Source organism: Ambystoma mexicanum, chromosome 3q, assembly GCF_040938575.1.
Source record: "Ambystoma mexicanum isolate Mex_15411 chromosome 3q, UKY_AmexF1_1, whole genome shotgun sequence".
NCBI classification, from domain to species: Eukaryota; Metazoa; Chordata; class Amphibia; order Caudata; family Ambystomatidae; genus Ambystoma; species Ambystoma mexicanum.
The window spans coordinates 319,301,194-319,313,309 of NC_090926.1; the positions used below are offsets into that span (position 1 = coordinate 319,301,194).

General features: G+C 45.5%; 1 protein-coding gene across 2 annotated transcripts in view; it reads right to left on the minus strand.

Moving 5' to 3' along the window:
- ATG101 (autophagy related 101) overlaps positions 1–12,116 on the minus strand; it is a 336,942-nt gene that overhangs the window by 155,155 nt on the left and 169,671 nt on the right. Inside the window, exon 3 of one of the 2 annotated variants that reach the window (XM_069653888.1) lies at positions 6,604–6,683. The exons of the other annotated variant lie outside the window; for it this stretch is intronic. The gene's annotated coding sequence lies outside the window, so the exon portion shown is untranslated. The remainder of the gene's footprint in view (positions 1–6,603; positions 6,684–12,116) is intronic. 2 annotated transcript variants of the gene reach the window in all.

Here is a 12,116-nt window from a genome sequence, read left to right on the forward strand (position 1 = left end):
TCGCCAACCCTTATCTCCTAGTCATCATTTACGGCATTCATTTTGGCTCACATGCAGAGGGGAACTAAACCACCACCGCGTGCAGCCAAAACTTAGATATTCAACTATTAATCAGTACTCACATAATTCTACTAAAATAAAAAGTCAAATAAAAAATGAATCAAATAGGAGATAAAAAGCCTGGGTTGTTAATGTCTCTATTACACTGAGATATACTTGTATTTACTTGAATTTCCCATTCCCAGTTAGATTGCACAAAGGGTTAATATGCCTGATCTGATTTGTCTGTTACATGCACTGCACATACCTACCTTTCTAAACAACAGAAAAGCTGTGGCCCCTGCAGCCCACCCCCGAAAAACTGAAAAATATATCACGATTTGCTCCTCATAAAAACAAATGTCTCTTCTTCTGGGTGCTCCAGCATGGGAGCAGGGCTTTTTTCATTTAACGAGGGCGTTGCTGCTACACCAGAATGGGACAGCCTTTGAAAAACTGCTCATGATGGTGTAGCCACGGTGCACTATTTAAGTGATAAGCTCTCCGCTCCAACACAGCAGCTTGGAGCTTTTCATTTAAATAGGATGTTGCTGGTACACCAGCAAGGGGCAGCTTTTTAAAGGCATCCCTGAGCGGGTGTGGCAGCGGTGCCCTATCACTCACCAGCTTACAGCTGCCCTTCTGCCTCATGGGGTAGGGCTTGCTGAGGTGGCATGTTGCAAGGTTCTTGCCTGTACTTCAGGAATCAGAAGACACTGCTCTAGTATTTGTGTGAGTGAGTGGGGGCTGTGCATGGGGGATTCAACCGCTTCACTCGTGTACTGAAGAGGGACACATTGAAACAATCAGCGAGGGATACTAGCATTCTCAGAGTCCCAAAAATGAGTCTGTTTGGGCTGTAGCTGAAGACTGTGACGGGAGGCAGACCTATTTCTCAGCTGTCAAACCCTCAGAGGAAGCCACTCCCCAGGGTTATGATCAAGCTCAGTGAGACAACTTGCCAACTAACTGTCAACTCACCCTAGTTTTGGCAGAGCCTACGTTTTCTGTGATTTCCCAGATACAATTCCGTTTCACACTTTCTCTTCAACATAAAAAACATACAGTAGTCACTCAGTGGCCAATTAAAGCTTGCACCCTATGGCTGTTTACCCGCTGTGAGAAACCTGAAGGTGTCTCCCTGAATGAACCCTGTGGATCTGTCATTCAGGTGGCTAGGACACAGCCATTGCTATTGGATACAGTTCCTGGGGGTGGACTAGTGAGGGAGGATCACCTGGATGGGGTGTCCTCAGGGAGTGGGAGTGGGACACTGACGAATGAGATGCGGTGTCCCCCTTCCTTCAACACCTTTTCCCCATCCTCTTCTGTAGGACATTCAAAAACACTGCCACCCCCCTTTCCGGCACAAACACTTTGGCTCAACATGAAAGACAATGGACTAACACCAGAGTCGTTTACCTGACTTGTCCCAATACCAGGGACAGGCAAAATCAGGCAATTGATCACAGACACCTGACTGCCCTTTCCCTTCCCCACAGGGATAAAAGGCAAAGCAAGAGGACACAGTACGAGCAAGGCAGACCGCACGATGAGCCAGCTATCCCGACCATGCAGTTCAAGAAGAGGAGAAAGGCGGCAAACACTGAGAGGCTGTCGAGGAGAGACACGACCTTGCCCTTCTCGACAAAATCCAGCAAAACCTCTGCAGAAGGAAATGTACAACCGAGGACAATAGCCCAAGTGTCCCACAGCAGATGTACACGGAGCGTATCGACCCTTATAAGCTGGAACAAGGGCGACTCCTGCTACTATGGTACAGGCCTTGATTCCAGTTGCGAGGAAAACCAAGTGGTTCATCACAGCCGGTGAGTTGAAGGGGAACCGTTAAGAACCAGGCTGTGGGGAATGAAAGTCGCAAAGTGGCAAAGTAAAAGAAGTTCAAAGAACTGTAAAATTGTAAAGGGGAGACCAGCTGCAGAAGGGGATCGGCACCACGTGGGTGCTGCTTCGAGAAACTCTGATGGATCCCTGTCTGAGTGAAACTACAGATACCAGAAGGCCATAGGAGAGCCGCCGAGATAGCTCAAAATGGTCATAAATGAGGTCAAGCAAAATCCCCATACAGTCGAAAGCCTTTAACCTAAGAACTATAAGAAAGCAAAGGAAGTGAATCCTGCAAACATTGGAAGTAAATGTGAATGTGAATTTAGCAAGAGTGAACCCAGAAGAGGGATGCTGACGAAGAGGGGGCAAAGTCTAAATTCCAAAGAAACAGTGCTTTGACAAACGTGAACCCGATAGAAACTGTTTTAGGATTGAAGCCCCGAAGAGGGTGGTCCCGGTGTGGAAGTCATCACCCAAGACCCACTGAAAGAGGACTGCATATTTGATTTGTGGAAAGCGATTGAGACCTGAAAAGGAACTTTGTGTTTGTTTGTTATTTTGCTCACATTCGAAGGCAAGAGTCTTTTTGAAGGTAAAAGAGACTTGGCCATCGAGGTTCCTGATAAGCTAAAACAGATCTGTCGTCTCATGCTGAGAGAGCTCGAGACTTTGCTGTGCTCCAAGATCCCACTTTTCCCCCTGTGCTCAAAACGTGGGGAAGAAAGACCCATGCTACCATATTCTGACATATTATTTGTGAACACTTCTTTCTTTTCTTGTAAACTATCCCACACCCTTTTTGTATTAGTTGTAAGGTTTGGCAATAGGTTTCTAGCATAGGCTATTTTTCATTTGACACAACGCCCCTAGGACTGCCTTATTTTCAGTTGATGGTTGCCGGTTGCTCCTATCGTAGATTTAGGTTTAGATTAGGTGTTTTTCCAATCTGCATACAGTTTAATAAACACCCTTGAATTGTGATAACTTGTGTCTGTCTTTACTGTTGCCACCATGAGTTCCTTACACTGCCCTCCCCCTTTTTCCATCTGCCCCCTCATCTACAGAACTTCCTGACAAGAGTTTATATCTGCCAACTCTATATGTGCCACCCCACGTAGGTAATATTGCTATGGGTCTACAGGAGGCCCAATTAGTGGGGACTTTCCTGGGCTTCGGGATTAGCGTAATCATGACTTCACCATAGAAGGAGGGAGGGAGCCTTGCTGTAAAGCTTCTTGCCAGACTTTCAACAAGTGCTGGGACACTTTAGGACCAAATTCATAAAAAAATACAGCTATTAGACCATCAAATACCAGGACTTTTGCCGTGATTGGGGCATTTAGGAGTATAGGGTGCTCTGATTTAACTTGCACATTGGTATATCACATAAGTTTGCTTTGAGTTCCATAGGGAATTGTGTATTCTTCCTAAGAGAACAGTGTCTTGCAATAAGTGTGAAACATATTCACTATGTCACTCAGATCTGACATGAGTGTCCCTTCATCGTTCAATATGGTCGCTATGTTTGTATTTGCCCATTCAAAATGCAAAATAAAAGTGGTGATGGCTGGAAGGTTTAGAATTAATCTTAAACTCTGGCATTGCTCTGGGCAACCCCCCAGGCCATTGTTCTTCACCTGCCAAGCCATTACAAAAGGGGAAAGACCATATGCAAATCAGGCTTGGTCCCACCCCAAAAGTGGCAATCCAGCACACACTACTAGGTAACATCCCTTCTGCACGAGACCACAAGCATCCCCAAACATGTTTTGGCCTTGTTGGGCCTCATCAGTGAGGAGTAGCTTGTGTCTCTCAGCCCAGCAGTCATGGGACCCATACCCGGCCAACTCGGGGTGACTACAGAAAAACAAAAGAGGTGATGGCTCTTTCAGAACACAACAGTAAGGCTAGGAAGTGGCAGGTCTTCCATCCTCTCCATATTTCAGGTCTGTATCTGGGCAAAAACTAATTTCAACTCCTGATCTGCCAATCATCAGAATTGGTCCAGTTTAACTTTCATGGATGGAAGCAGGATGTTATTTCTGGACCTGATCTATTTCAATCTCAAGTTGTCTGATCTCTACCTCGAGTTCCGTCAAACTCCTCCTTATGGCCTTATGGACTCCATTCTCTATGCCTATGCAGCACATAAACCTTGAATGCCTCCCAGATAGACATTCAGGGAGACCAAGTCGATATTAGTTTAAAAAAAGGTGTTAATGACCACGTTAATGTCACTTTTAAATGATACATTCGACAGTGCATGAAATTTAAAATGCGAGAGAAGTTGCTCAATTAAATTCTCCTCAAGAAAAAATGTGAAAAATAAAGTGTGGTGTTCTGATAGAGTCCTAAGGAGCAGAGTACACTCGCGAGACCTATGTAACAGTCCCGTCCCGATTAAGTTACATAGTGTGACTGCATATCATGGACTGAAGAGTAATATGAATATTTGCCATCACTTGGATGGCGTGTCCTCCACAGGTCTAAAAGCTCAAAATCATCCATGCCCTTGTGAATTTCCTGTGCAGACAATGAAAGAGCTCTAAGCACCTCTCTAGGTATCTCGGGAGGTGCTTAAAATGGTGCTGAAATATAAACTGGGTATGAAGATGTTTAACACATTTACTGCTGTTTTTGCTCCCTATGGTCCTGTGAGGTGGAGAAGGAGGAGCATTTAACCCTAACACAAGCGCAGAGCGCGGTGCGCAGGTGAAGTTGAGGCACAAGTGATTATTGATGGGGTACTGCCAGCCTTTGCAGTCTGTTTTTGCAGCCTATATTCATGTGAGGTGGAGTTGGAGGAGCATTTAACCCTAACACTAGCGCAGAGCTTGGCGCAGAGGTGAAGTGGAGGGACAAGTGGTTATTGGTGGTTCGTGGTGGAGCAGCATGGAGGAGGTTACTTCACCAAAATCTTCAAGTAAGTTATCGGCTGACCTTCGTTGGTAACCCGGGTTTCCTCACCCCTCTGCACTTTGGTACTTCCGCATGATAGTGAACTCAGAGTGTTGAAAACCTGCAAACACGAAAGCGGGAAAGTGAAAGCTGGACTGTTGTAAAACTGTACGTGAATATATTTGCACTCCCCTCCACTTTTGCCTGCTACTCTAAGTCCAGCCAACTGATTGGCTATTTACATATTCCGGTAATTGGATAAGGAGGAGTGTGCCAAGCTAGAATCACTCCCGAGAGCCGTGCTACTGGTTGACTATTGATTTGCCATTGAAATCTATCACTCTCCAATGCCGCTGACTGTTTCAAGTTTTGTGTTTATGAGAGGGGGATCAGTGAGGTGAGAGACAGACTAAGGCTGCTCCTTGAGCCGTCGGGCATTCCCTGTCCCCCCTCCTCTTTGTCTCTGGAGGTTTTTCCTGAGGACTGGCTGCCGGTGGCCATCTGTGACCATGGGTGTTGTGGCTGCCTGTGGACCCAAACAGTCCTTACTAAGTTATCAATCCAGGGCGGCGGGTGGTTGTATTTGTCCTGTGGATCGTTGTGGTCCTTGTGGCCAGTGGCCCATTACCATTTGTTTCTTATGCATTGGTACATGCCGGAAGGTATTGCTGTATAGTCACCATTTAGACATTGACGTTTTAGCTGTCTGTCATTTACTCTTTTTAACCAATTTTATAACTGCTCAATTTTACTGTTCTTGGGTGCATTTCCAGTACAAACATTGGAAAGTGGTAAAGCATACCTAAATTAAGAACTTGTATTAAATGCTTCAGGTATTTCGAGCTATGGAGTAGCTCATAAGGATTTCTGTTAAGTGAAGGGGGCGAGGAAGAAATAACTGACTCTGGTAACACAAGTCAATGACATGAGAAACAAACAAAGTGCTCATATTTCATGGACACTCCCATCCCTTGCACACCTATGATTACTGAAACAAATTTTCAGTCAACATGTAAGAGAGTATGTGTCTTTATTCACAATTTTAAAATCAGAGTGAGTGACGTTACTTGATAAGAAGGCAATCTTTGACAATATTTGTAGTTTATCGTATGAAAAAGGTTTACTGAGAATGTCTAAACTTTAGACATATATTTATATAGTAGAGTACTCAAGTGTGTATTACATAAAATCACTGAATACATTAACAATTTCTTGCATTGTTTTGTATAACATTCATTCCATCAATACCAACATTCTTTAAGACTATTTTATACAAATAATAAACATAATAAACATAATAAAAAGAAGCTTGATGCATTTCGAGAGCGAACTCTTCTTCAGGAGCAAGATTATCTTTTGTCTTCAATTTTCGTATTAACATCTCATTTCTATGACGCAAATTACAAAGATTCACATGTTAATCTTGATTATCTATTGCTAATTGTTAATTAGCTATTGTTAGTGTTAATTTGACATCATGGGTACTGCACCTTAAGTGGTTCATCTTGGGTATCGCTGGCACAATTTTGCAATATGAATGTTAGAGGTAACCTGTGGAACACACATTTTTATGGCACATTACTGACAGAGTCTCTTACTCATGTATGTTATATAAATCAATTTGGTTACAGAAAGTTTATTACCTTATTGGTTTCCTTAGATTTGTTAAGGGTGACATTCCTATTCAGTGTACATCCACTGTCTTTGGGTATTTAAGAGACTTCAATTGATTGTTTGAGGTACGTGCGGTTACCTATAATACAGGCTTTATGATGTAGATTTATCCAGGCCAAATTAAAGTCTGAGTTAAGTACTTACCGACATACCGTGATGTCTTGGTGGTAAGTTGTTGGATGGACAAATGGAAATCTCTTATTCTGATTCAGATGAGTTGAATCCTGTTGGCAAGACGAATGCATGATGAGTAATGAATGCGTTCTGGTTTCTTAACATTTTCTTCTCTACAGATCATTTACAATCTGTGTATTTACAACAAATCTATACTCACCCTCTAGGGATTGGGCGAGGAACTTTGGTGAAAAGAAAAGCGAGGGATAATGGGAGACCAGGGGCACTGGCAAAAAGTGAAAAAACAAAACAAATGAAAATATCCCAGTAGCTTGCCAATGTTAAGCCCCATCTTTTGCAACGCTCCCTCGATTTGTATTTGGAAGACATGGCCAGAAAATAGTGAATCGCATCACCGTTACTGGAAAAGCCACATGGGATGCTATTTCAGGTTCAGGAGGGAATCCCAAAGTTAGCACCACTGAAAAAAATGGTCGTATTGAGGGGATGGGGGATTTAGGGGGCCCAGTGGTTCAGGCAATGGCTCTACAGGAGCAGGTGCTTGGGGTGCGTATGCCTCAGGATACTCTGCACCCTGGTACAAAGGCAGAAAAGGAAGTAGAAGGGGAGGGGGTGCGCTAGGGATGGGAGAGCGGGTGGTGAGGAGGGTAGTAATGGATAAATTGGTGAGTAGCCATATGGGTGGGAGCCCGGAGAGGGAACCGAGTCAGGATCCAAATTCCTCCTCCGGGAGGTCAGGGGGGGAGGATAAGCTCTGGCTGGAATCACTTCTAGATGTAAAGCTCAAGCCCCTTCAGACCATCCTGGAGTCATTGCAGATGTTTAAGTCTGGGGTTAATCAGAGTTCTAACAAAAAGAGTGGCAGAAATAAGTATGGTTGGGGTTGGGGCAAAGCCAAATGGTAAGATACTATCGGGGCGGGGGGTGGAGGGGCGTGAGTGGGTACTGTACTGGCCCGGTCACTGATGTTGGCGGGCTGGTGATGACAGAAAAGGATAAGGAAGTAACCACACAGTTAAGCTCAGTAACTGTTAATTCTAATTTTTACGGGGACTAGGAGGTCCGACTTAAGCTTTAGGACTTTGATAGGGGACACTGGGGCTGACGTGCATAAAGGTGTGCCAGAGAAGAGCATTTTGAATTTGCCGCCTGCAGCAGCCCATCTTGTGGGGATTATCATGGGTGCACCAGGACTTCCATAGTGTGGATTTGAATCAACTATTTCACTAATGAATAAAACGACCCATTGGATCAACACCAACCTGATTGGACCGAGCATTGACTCAAGCCTTACATTTATGGCAAGAAGGGTAGGCCAAAAACCCAAATGTATGGAGGGGGACCGCATAGTGGTTTCCTTCTCAGATGCAACAATGGTTAGTTATTTGGTCAACTCTACTTTATCCAGAGGCCTAAAACCAAACAGCTACAGTCTCCATAGTAGGGTGGTCTCTCTGGATTTTTTCTACGGTTGTACAGGAAGGGTGGCTGCTACAGGGAACGGCTTGAGCGAATGTGTTAGGAGGAGGGAAGCACTGAGTGACCCCATGCACGGGGGCCTTTGTATCCACCTCTTGGCCACAGATTCCCCTTGGGTTGGAGTTCCAACCCTAAATCAGAAAGATTGACCCCACAGAAGGGAGGGGCGCATACTTTTGGGGTTGAGCTAGCTAATCGGTATCAGGCCCTAACCTCCTGTGAAGATCTGGTCTGACGTACGTGTGACCGGCCCTACCCCAGTCGACCGGGAGATTTGTAAGGGGAGCGGAGGCCCACGGGTCCTGAGATTGTGGCAGAACAAATGTTATCTAAAGCAGCCCATATGGTGGCTAGCTTGTTATCCTGGAATATAGCCGGGGCCAAGGGGGAATTCAAAGGGGAAGCCACTGTGGAGTTAAAAAAAAACACGTCATTCTCCTGTAACCTGGGTCTTGGAGACCCCACAATTAGATGGCTACACATCGTAGGTGATGGCAGCGGAAAAAAATGCTAGAGGAAGAGGTTATGGGGTTCTGGCCATTTTGATTAAGGCCTCCCTAACCTGTAGGGAAAGGGTAGTGGAGACTAACATGGACTACCTACAGGTGCTCTGTTTTTCACCCTCCACGGGGGACCCGTTAATAATTTTGAACCTCTATAACAGCCCCCATAAGGCTGAGGCCAAGGTCAAGGTGTTTATTGATGAGTTATTTCTAAACAGGAGGAATCTGAGGTAGTTGAACTGTTCACGAAGCTACAGGGGGCTTTGGCCAAGGGCTTTACGATACATTGTAAACAGAATGTGAAGCCACATAAAAGAGAGTGGTCTGATGAGGCATGTACCAATGCCAAGAAAGCACTCCTAAGGGCCTTGAAAGTACTGATTGGCATGAAGGGGAGATTGCTCAGGCCAGTGTGCACTATCGTGGGGAGTTAAAGAGAAGAAAAACTGAAATTGAAGAGGAAGCTTGGGAGGGCTTCTTGGATGCCTCAAGGCGCAATGACTAGAAAGCGTTTTGGGAATTTGTGAAAGGGTGCCCTTCCACTGTTAAAATGGAGAGGTCTAGCGGTACCATGTGGAAGAAGCAGCATGGGTGGGGTATTTCAGCAATCTGTTTGATGGTGGGGTTCAAGCGGAAAGCTTTGTGAGAAGATATCCTCCACTACAGTTTAGGCTAAAGGATGTGTCTCAGGCCATCACTCAACAGGCTCGTTATCGAGCACCGGGCCCTGATGCGATCAACTCAGACCTTTTTCAGGATCATTTGGATATTTGGGCCCCTTTCTTGACCAAGGTGTTCAATGCTTGCATGGATACAGGCTCATATCCACCCTCATGGAAATCGGCTATTATTTTTCCCATCTTTAAGAAAGGGGACCCAGCGAGTCCTATGTCCTACAAACCCATCTTGTTACTTGACACACCTTTTAAAATCTTCAGAAGGGTTCTGCTGGGGTATATTGAGTCCTGGTTATCGGAGAGGGTGGTCCATGCGGAATTCTGTGCAGACCAATGGGCCCTGGCACCAATGACCTTCTGGATTTGGCTATGGGCGAATGAATACTCTACCTTATGCCACTCCATCATTAGGTCTTTAATGGTTTATTTTAAAGTGTTTTTATTGGCATGTCTCAACATGGCATCGAATCTTTAGTACATTTTATCGCCTTATCCAGTCTTACAATTCAGTTTCAAAACAGAACAAAAACAAAGTGCAAATAACAAACCAAACAACAACCAACTATGGTGGCCGCCTTTCACATTTTGACTTATCAGTTGGCGTCATCAGAGATATTTGGGTTGGGGTAATTGTAAAAACTAGCGGTTCCTTGCATCATGGTGCCTAGGCTGACATTTTTCTCTTGCCCAACATTCTCAGGTAGATTCTGGTGAGGCTCAATTGTTCAAGGGGGTTTATAATCCGAGGTATGAAGCATGTCCCACACCAGTGACTTCCATGCCTCAAATGGTACACTGTTCTCCTCGTCTGATCTGGACACCCCCCGCCCCTCATGCCTTGGTCTCAACTTCAGTCCATCACTTCAGTTCTCTGTGCCATGCTTCATATTGTGGGCCTCGTGTTTGTTTCCATGCCATCGCTATAGTTCTCTTGGCCAGTATACTTGCCATGTCAATCAGTTCCACCACATGTTTTATTTTGGCCAGCCTGGAGTATTCTTTGGGGGACCACTCATATCGTGTGATGCCTGTCTTTCTGCAGGCTGATTCCACTTTAGCCCAAAGGGATTGGGTTTTGTGCATTCCCAGAAAATGTGGAAGGTCCCTGCTCTTTCCACTCCACACCAGGGACATTGGGAGTTTGCCTGCTTGTTAACGTTGCCCATCCTGTTTGGGCTCATCTAAGTACGATATAGTACATTTAGTTGTATCTGCCGGAACCTGGTGTTCCTGGAGACTTCCTGAGGAAACGCCAATGCCCTTTCCCATTCCTTCTCAGAGATGTCCATCCCCAGACCTTTCACCCATCTCGCCTTCAAGTCAGGCCCCCTGGGGTTGGGCGTGTCGACCAGTTGGCTGTAAATTCTGGATACCGGTTTCCAGCCATCCCCCAGGTTGTACAACAGTGTAACCAATGGGCACACTGCCGGTTCCTCTGGCCACGCCTCCCATTTTCCCTTAGCCACCTGTCTAGCCCTTTGGTACCACAGGAATTGTCCCGCTGGTAGTCCTTCTTTGTCTACCAGTGAGTCAAAGTCTCTAAACATGCCTTCATCATATAGATCTACCCATGTGTATACGCCTCATCTTTCCCAGTGTCTTGCAGTCACCAGGTCAGTACCCATTTTGCATACATCAGCAGCCATCTGGATTTCTGGGGAATAAGGGTGCTTTGATCATAGTTGAGTTTTGGTTCTGTTCCATATTCGTCTCCTCAGGCTAATCAGCATGGGGGGCCGCCAGGCTGCTCAAGGGACCCAGATCAGTTATTTCAGGTACGCTGGGGCCACAGACTGTCTTAGCAAACTGGTTTCAGCGGTTATGTCATCAGAGAGCCACTGGGCGACAAAGCTCAGTTGTGCCGACAAATAGTATTTCTCTAAGTGAGGTAGTTGTACGCCTCCTTCTTTGTAGGGTAGGGTTAGTGTGGTTAGGGACAGCTTGTGTCTCGTGCCGCTCCACAAGAATTTGCAGATCAGCATATCAAGTAGGCAGAAGAAGGAGGCTTTAATGTAATAGCATATGTTTTGAAAGTGATATAGGAATCTTGGAAGAATAATCATTTTTACAATAGACGCTCTGCCTACCATTGATAATGGTAATTACGACCAAAACTTAATAGATTTACGCAGTCCCTTGGCCACCGCTGTGGTGTTGTTTTCATGCATCTGTTCCAGTGTGTGTCGTATATTGACCCCCAAGTACCTGAATGAATACAGTTGCCAATGAATACCCACATCTGGTAACTCCTCTCTGCATTTACCCCTCATGCCCGCCAGCGGGAACAAACAAGATGTTTTCTTGCTAAAGCATATTCCTGATACCGCCGCATAATTCTCCAGTACCTCTAGCATAGTTCGGACGTCTAGGGCTGGGTCCCTCACATACAGGAGGATGACGTCTGCATATAGCAAGATAACCTGGTACGCTCCCCCGACCCAGATCCTTGCATCGAAAAATTGCTTCCTGAAGTATATCGCTATCGGTTTGAGCCCCCAAATGTATAGCATGGGTGACAGTGGGCATCTACATATGTCCCATGTTGGAGACACCACCCTGTCTCATTTAACGCTCGCTTTAGGCGTGGTGTACAGGACCCTTACCCATCTGATGAATTTTTCCCCGAACCCAAACTCCTCAGGACCACTCCCAGTAAATAGAATAAAATGCCTTAATTGCATCCATTGACAGTATCGCATAGGGTTCTGCTTCCGTGGCAGTTTGGTCCATTATGTACTGTAGTCTGCGGAGGTTCGCCGTTGTGTTGCGGTCCGACACAAAGCAGTTCTGATCATGATGCACCAGTTTGCACACCACTCTGGACAGTCGTTTTGCCAGTATGGTGGTCAATATTTTAACATCA